Genomic DNA, 7,439 nt, shown 5'->3' with positions numbered 1-7,439 from the left:
ACAGCCATACGCATTTGCTATCGCCCATGGCAGAGGGCAGAGTTGAGTGGTTGTGAGAGACCTTATGGCCTGCAGGAACTAAAATACTAGCTGGCACCTTGCAGGCAAAGTTTATGACCTGATTCGGGTAGCTGCCTAAACTGTCCAATTCGCTTGTTCTAAAACAATCCAACAATGTAGCACACTTATCTGAAGATTTGAGAATATGCATGCAACAGCCTAATCAGAAGAAAAGTCCAATTCCACCCATAGGGTTACAAACTCTTCCCTTTTCCCTACAAGGAATTAAATGAATAAAACTGTGTGAGATTTTACTGGTATGTATCATATGTATCAATCTTGATGAAAAGTTAAAAATGTGTATTTATCCAGATACATAGTGTTACTTTTCATGCACTGTTTTCGGACTTCTGGTTCACAAAATCTGCATTTCTGCACCATGATTTTGAAGGCAAAAACCCAACTTCTGGGCTAGCGGTCAATTCTGAGGCGCCCAGCATGTTCAGGAGGCAGCGTCGGGGAGCGTGTCCCTTACCTGGAGGGGTGTAGGCGTCCATGGAGGTCTACACGACCAGGGACCTGCGTTTGGAAGGCATAGGCACCGCCATCTTCTGCTCTTTGTGTCTGGCCAGAGCCGCCTGGACAGCTTCCGTGTGGACGTCTGAAATGGAGAGAGCTCAGTCACTCAGTTCTCAGCTTAGGTCCCAGAGGCCAAGCTGCACCCTCCTCTCTGTCCCCGCAGCACGGTTCATCCACCTTCTGAAACTCACCAACAGATGGGTGGGTGAGGAAAGAAAATCAGTGTTTACAGTTCCATAAAGACATTAAAATTTATTCACAGACTTTTAATTATTCATTTTGTTACTGTAGAATCCATATCCGCAAGCAAACACTGGGTGTAAACTGCACTGAGATTTTTCTTTTTAGGGTGAATGCACCTTGATCTTTGGAGATTCTTTGTAGGTCACACGTTTGAGCCTCCAAATCCTTTCACTGTACCGTTGAGAGGCGTGTGCACGCCTCGCACCCCAACTCACACAGCCCCGGTCGCAGCTCAGCTCAACACCGGCCATGGGCCAGGACTGTGTTGGCTATGGATATGGTTTGGCTGTGTCCCCACCCAAATCTCAACTTGAATTCTACATCCCAGAATCCCCATGTGTCGTGGGAGGGACTTAGGGAGAGGTAACTGAATCACTGGGTCCCGTCTTTCCTGTGCTATTCTCGTGATAGTGAATAAGTCTCATGAGATCTGATGGCTTATCGGGGTTTCCGCTTTTGCTTCTACCTCGTTTTCTCTTGCTGCTGACATGTAAGAAGTGCCTTTCGCCTCCCACCATGATTCTCAGGCCTCCCCAGCCATGCGGAACCGCAACGCCAACTAAATCTTTTTCTTCCCAGTTTCGGGTATGTCTTTATCAGCAGCATGGAAATGGACTAAAACAACCATTAAGACATTTTGTGGCTAGTAACCCATTACATTAATTCCACACATTCACTGAATGCCTTCTCTGTAAGTCCCTACGGGTTGGGGTCGCAGTGGTGATAAGGCAGACAGTCTCATGGCATCTCACGCAGGCCACTTCTTAAGGGATGAGACAAGTGATAGATGGGCTAGAGAATTAAAGCAGAGACAGATGCAGCAGCAACTCCAAACTGTGAAGCCAGGGAAGAACCCTCTTAACACAGAATCAGAACAACAGGAATGAAACATACCGGCTGTCAAGACGAGAATCTTCGAGACACAGGCAAAAATCCGCTCAAAGGCCCTAAACTGTCAGTGAGAACGGTGTTAGCAGAATAAAACCACCACCACCAAAAATGGCCAGCGTGAGTGAAGACGAGTTGGGGCAGTTTTCTCTGAAGCTGCGAGAATGATCCCACTGAAAGAGAATCAGACGTGGCTTTCTGGCTTAAAACCCCCAAGCTGCCACCTGAGACAGGACCCAGACCCTCAGCATCACGCCCACAAGCAGCTCATCGCACTGCTTGGTCTTGTCAGCCTTTGTGCACACTTCTCTCCCTAACTAGATAAAGAGCCTGGTCATCTGGCCACTATTTCTAATTCCCAGGTCAAAAACCATTATGTGACTGACTTGGCTCATGGCCGAAAACTGAAGGGATCAATGAGGTGACAGTCCACTCACTTGCACAAATCGCTTTTTGTTTTGCATATTCTCCGTTTTAAACTTTTTGGATGTAATTTCAAAGACACAGAAAATCTGCAAGACCAGCGTAGTGAATTTCCACATAACTTACCAGGCTCAACTTAGGCCCAACTGCTCCTATCTTACATCACTGCTTTCCCCCCTCCCCCATGAATTTTCTAAGTCAAATGAAAATAAATATCAGATACTATATCCTTCCATACCTAAATGTTTCAATGTATTTCCTAAACACAAGGATATGCTCTCACATTCACTTTCCTCAAGATCCGGAAATTTAACTGTCATATACAAAGTTCACTTTCAAATGCTGTCAACTGTCTCCATAATTTTCTTACTTTGTCTTCTTCTACGATCCAATCCAGGATGATGAATTGATTTGTCATGTGATTTTTACCCGTCCAGCATCCAAGTTTCTCAGGTTTTGTGTTTCCTGAAATTGGAAATGTTAAAGAATACAGGTCAGTTATTTCACAGCTTGTCCTTTATTTTGGTATCTTCCGGACTAGACTCAGGAGTATGCATTTTAGCAGGGACACCGCAGAAGTCTGTCTTACGTGACAATGTTAACATCGGCAACTCAGTGAAGGTGGTGCTTAAGTGCCTCCAAAGCAAAGATGCTACTTCTCGCGTTGAAATTAAGATTTGGGAGGAGACACCCTGACACTATGTGCATATTCTGTTTTCCATGAATTCTCCACTACTAGTTTTAGCATCCACTGATTTCCTGTCATTCCTTCTAAATCATTAGATCTTCCATATTCACTGAAAAATAATTTTATCTTTCAGCATTCATTTACATATGTCCATATATACTCACGGAGTCTGGCTTCATGGGTTATGATTCATAGTTACAATGGTTTGTTCTGTTGCTCAACTGGTCCCAGATTTGACACCGGATTCCCCAGCCCTTAGACCAGGGCTCCTTCTAGTGAAGAACGGAGTTTGGAAGCTAAGAGTGGGCACCGGGTGCTGCTGGGCATTGCCGGCAAGTAGAACACACACACGCATGTACACGCATGTGCACCCACACCCATCCACAGGCACTTCTATCCCTGTCTACATCTGTCGGGAGCCACCAGCTGATACTTGTACCTCCTGCTGCAACCTAATCCCACGTGATCCATTCCAGGCTTTGGCCTTTTCTTATTTCTACCTCTTACCAAGAAAGAAACCTGGCACCTGCAGCACTCAATATATTCACTGATTTATTAAGCTTATTTGCTTAAGTCTGGAGATACAGAAATGCTTTCAGAATTGCTATCTAATACCACGGTGAAAAATCTATCGAGTTCAGTGCTCATTTGTAATTATTTTTTCATTGTTTTTTTGGAAGGTAGGGAGTACAAAGTATACACAGTGAAATGTTCAGATCTTGAGTACACTTGGCGCATTTCGATAAATGGAAATCTATTACCCTAATCAAATCTTTTGCATCAAAGTTCCCACAAGTCCCCTCCCAGTCAATCCCAGCCCTCAAGAGACAGCCACTGTTCATTCTCGAGGAGTGTTCTTGGCGCTCTTCCGTCACCCGAGACTCGCATAGATTCTCCGTTGTCACATGGACTCCACGGCGTGGTGTTCACTCTCTGCTCAGTTCAAGGCTCCTGGAACTCATCCCCGTTGTCTGTTTTGGTTTCAGCATTTTGTACGTTTTTCCTGCTGGGAACTAGGACAATGTATGAATATATCAGAATTTGCTCATGTTTCTCCAGATGAGAGAGATTTATGTTGTTTCCAGTTCTTGGCTATGACAATTTACTCTGGAGATAATGTGCATTCTTTTACAAGGACACACATTTTCTGCTCTCCTTGGTGAACGTCTACAGCATACCTGCTGGGCCATATGGTAAGTGTACACATTTTAAAGAAACTGCCACATTTGCTGAAGTGGCTGTGCCATTTTAAGTCTCCATCAGTCTGAGATCCAGTCTGTCATATCTTCACCAGCACCTGCTACTGTCCTCCCTTCTCCACTCTTGTGAAGGGGAACCTCGTGGGTTTAAGTTGTACCTACCCAATGACTCCCTGGTGAGCACCTCTCATGGGCCACTGGGCATCTGTATACATCTGTTGCGAAGAGTCCATCTTGCATGCTTGCAAAATTCACACCATTTCTGGTTGTTTGTACATTTCCTAAAATGTTCTAAATAAGGCCCTGTGTCTTCTGTACATCAAGCATCTCCCCCTGCTTCCAAGTCTTTATGCCTTTTAGTTCTCCTAACTAACTTCACGGACGAGGGCCCCAGTGTGCACCATGCGAACCTGAAGCACGGAGAATGGCCATGCTCCCGACACCCCTGACTGTGGGCAGAGCTCCCCGGCTGCCACCACCGAGGAGGGGGGTCAGCTCTTGTTTTTCAGGAGTGGCGTTTATCAAATGGAGAAAGTTCCCTTCTGTTCCTGATGTGATATGAAATTCGTATAAGGACTATTAAATTTCAACAGATGTTTTCCAGTGTCTACCGGGAGGATAAAATGGGTTTTCTGCTTTATTTTTTGTTAATGTGGTGAATTACATTGATTTTTGAATGATGAGCCAAATGTGCAATGCAAAACTACAGATCATGAGAACAAACTCTAAGTGTTCATGGTATTCTTATCCCTTTTACATATTTCTGGGTTTGATTTAGTAAGAATTTGTTCAAAGCTTTGGCATCTGTATGTCAACAAGAGTGAAAGGCGTGAGATTTTGCCTCACATGCAAACTAACAAAGGGGGCCAGCACCACCCCAATGCACTGAAAGAGCCAGGACATTTCCCGGCCAGAAACAAAGGGCTTGTCACACACAGTGGGGCAGCAGGACCCACTCACCCCTGTCGATATTCAGGATCCCACAGTGGGGCAGCAGGACCCACTCGCCCCGGTCAATACTCAGCAACGTCCTGTATCCCTGTACAACGACAAGATGTTATTTAGGCAAAACAAAATTAACGATCATGTAAAGAACTGCTTACATTTTTCTCTTCTGAGAAAATTTGTTTTTAGCAACCATGGCTCTCAAGGCACTCACTTGCACATTATACATAATACTGCTTGTGGCCAAAGTCATGGTACCTTCCTATTCTTATTTACCAAGAGTTCTGAAAGGTGAGTATTTTAAAGAGAAAAGAGGTATGTGGCTTACCCCAGGCTAAGGAGTGAGTTAGTTGGACAATTCTTGTGAAATATGTGCTTTTTCTAATTAGAAAATCTGAGAACAAGGTATCAGTGTGAGTCTGTTATCTCCATGAAGGAGTGAAATGGATGCTGGGAAATTGAAGGAGCTTCAGAACGGGAATCTCACAACCTCAAATGGGGAGACCAGCAATTGGGAAAGCAGTCACTCTGATTCATGGAGTTTTCGGAGATTCACGTCCACTCCGTCCTGCATTTGAGCGACTTTTCTTCTTGTGATGTGGACCCGATAGAAGAGAGGTCCCACGTAGACATTCGGCATTTGTGAGGGTCTGGCACCGTGACTCACTTCTACAGATTTAACATGTTTGTGTATAAATTACAATGTCTCAACTCTATAAAAACTGATAGCAGTTATGGATCAATTCCCTCATTTCTCACTTGGGCCACACTTCCTGTTTCTGCAAGAACATATCGCTTGGCTAGAAGGCACGATGTTGACATTGAAAGGAAAAAGGACCTTGTATAAAAATGATGTAGAGAATTCTTCTCAAAGGCCACTGGGACACACACTGTGTTGGTGACCAGCTGTCTACCGGCGCGGCAGCGAGAGAGACAGAGCTGCACGCGTGAGCAGTCACAGCTCCCGTGACCCACACCAAGACCCCCAGGGTGATGAAAGGCCAACCAGCAGCCTTGGAACGTACACTTCCTTCCCAAAATAGCTTCCCGAGAAACAACAAACAGTGATAATTGCAGGCATTTCTATGACTGGGAAGCAAGAAACCCTCCCAGTCCTGTTCCTTCTACACCACATCCAGAACAGGCGTACACCCGGTGTAGAAAGCTCCCAAGGCCTGAACAGATCATTCGATTCTAATTCAGACTGACCTAATCTCTGCAGTGCAGTCCTACAAACAGACTTTCCAAAAGTTACCAAACCACTACCTCAAACCTCATGCTTTCTCTGCTTCGAAAGAGGACATGCGGCTCGGTTTATACAGCCACCAGCACACACACAGGGTATTATCTTATTGCCCTTCAGTGCCAAGAAGAATCCTGTGGTCTCTCACAGTAAAAACAAAACCACATCCACCACAACCCAGCTTTTCAAGTTGCAGGGAGTTTTACAGCCTCTTTCTATGTCGTCTTCCTTTTTGCCCCAAACTGGATATTCTTTTTACTTTCTCCTTATTTCCTGAATATAATTTGATCAATATAATCAAAGTGCTTGTGTTAGAAGCAACTTTACTTAAAAAGAATTCAAAGAAGTACATCAAAATATTAAGAGTAGCCATTTCAGGGTGACAAGAGAACAATATATTGTTTTTGTTCATTATTTCCAACATTTGCGAAGTTTTTTGCCTTGAGTGTAGTCACTTTTGCAATCAGAGGTTACAGTGCTTGATGGAATGAGGCCATGAAGCGCACACACCACCGAGTTTCTAACACAGAGCAATCTGTGAGGAAGGATGGAGACACAGGAAAGGTTCATTTTAAAGCAATGCAAGTGTTTTTTTCATAAAGGCAAAAGACATTTTTTAAAGTGTTTGCATCATACACAAGTCTGCTAAATTTGGTCAAAAAACAGAGAAAACAGTAACAGAAGAACACTTTAGCCCACAAGGAGACCAGCACACCCAGCTCGAGACCACTCCAGATGAGGCGTGGAGAGTGGTTTCCTCACAGCTGACCCACAGGATCGGGTAACACAAGCAGAAGGGAAACATGGGGACCACAGAGACATCAGACTGTGGACTTCATAGCAAGAGACAGCAACACAAACTAGCGGAGTAATTAAAAACTATGGTAAAAAGAGGTCCACATTCTATTTTAACCTGAAATCAGTGGCACGGGGACCACCACACCACCCTGCAGTTGCCTCCTCCCTCCCCCACACACAGCAGCCTCCTGGGACAACATCCTACTTCCAAACTTGCAGCTGCCTCCCGTCCCACCCCCCCACAGTGGCCCCCTACAACATCATCCTACTTCCACCCTGCAGCTGCCTCCCATCCCCAACACACAGCAGCCTCCTGGGACCACCTCCTACTTGCCGGCCACAGCCTGGAGCCCCCAAAGCATGGAGGGGCTTAGCGAGCCACACAACATTCCCCCTTCACACCTGGGAAGTCAGCCCCTCACTGAAGTGGGTC

The 7,439-nt window shown here is 45.2% G+C and overlaps 1 long non-coding RNA gene across 3 annotated transcripts; it reads right to left on the bottom strand.

The window, feature by feature from the left end:
* Positions 1–7: 7 nt before the first annotated feature.
* LOC139361597 (uncharacterized) lies at positions 8–7,186 on the bottom strand. 3 transcript variants are annotated; one of them, XR_011619149.1, is made up of 3 exons: positions 4,981–7,186; positions 1,526–3,834; positions 8–661 (listed from the first exon to the last, which is right to left on the bottom strand). It is a non-coding gene; the product is annotated as an uncharacterized lncRNA (long non-coding RNA). The 3 variants fall into 3 exon arrangements; XR_011619150.1 differs by lacking the exon at positions 4,981–7,186 and having other exon boundaries at positions 1,526–1,614; positions 1,717–4,172; XR_011619148.1 differs by lacking the exon at positions 4,981–7,186 and having other exon boundaries at positions 1,526–1,883; positions 2,504–4,172.
* Between the last annotated feature and the right edge of the window lie 253 nt (positions 7,187–7,439).

The sequence above is a fragment of the Macaca nemestrina genome, unplaced genomic scaffold (assembly GCF_043159975.1).
Source record: "Macaca nemestrina isolate mMacNem1 unplaced genomic scaffold, mMacNem.hap1 Scaffold_679, whole genome shotgun sequence".
Classification (NCBI taxonomy): Eukaryota; Metazoa; Chordata; class Mammalia; order Primates; family Cercopithecidae; genus Macaca; species Macaca nemestrina.
Note: the sequence above shows the minus strand (reverse complement) of the source record. Positions and strands in the feature narration are given on the sequence as shown.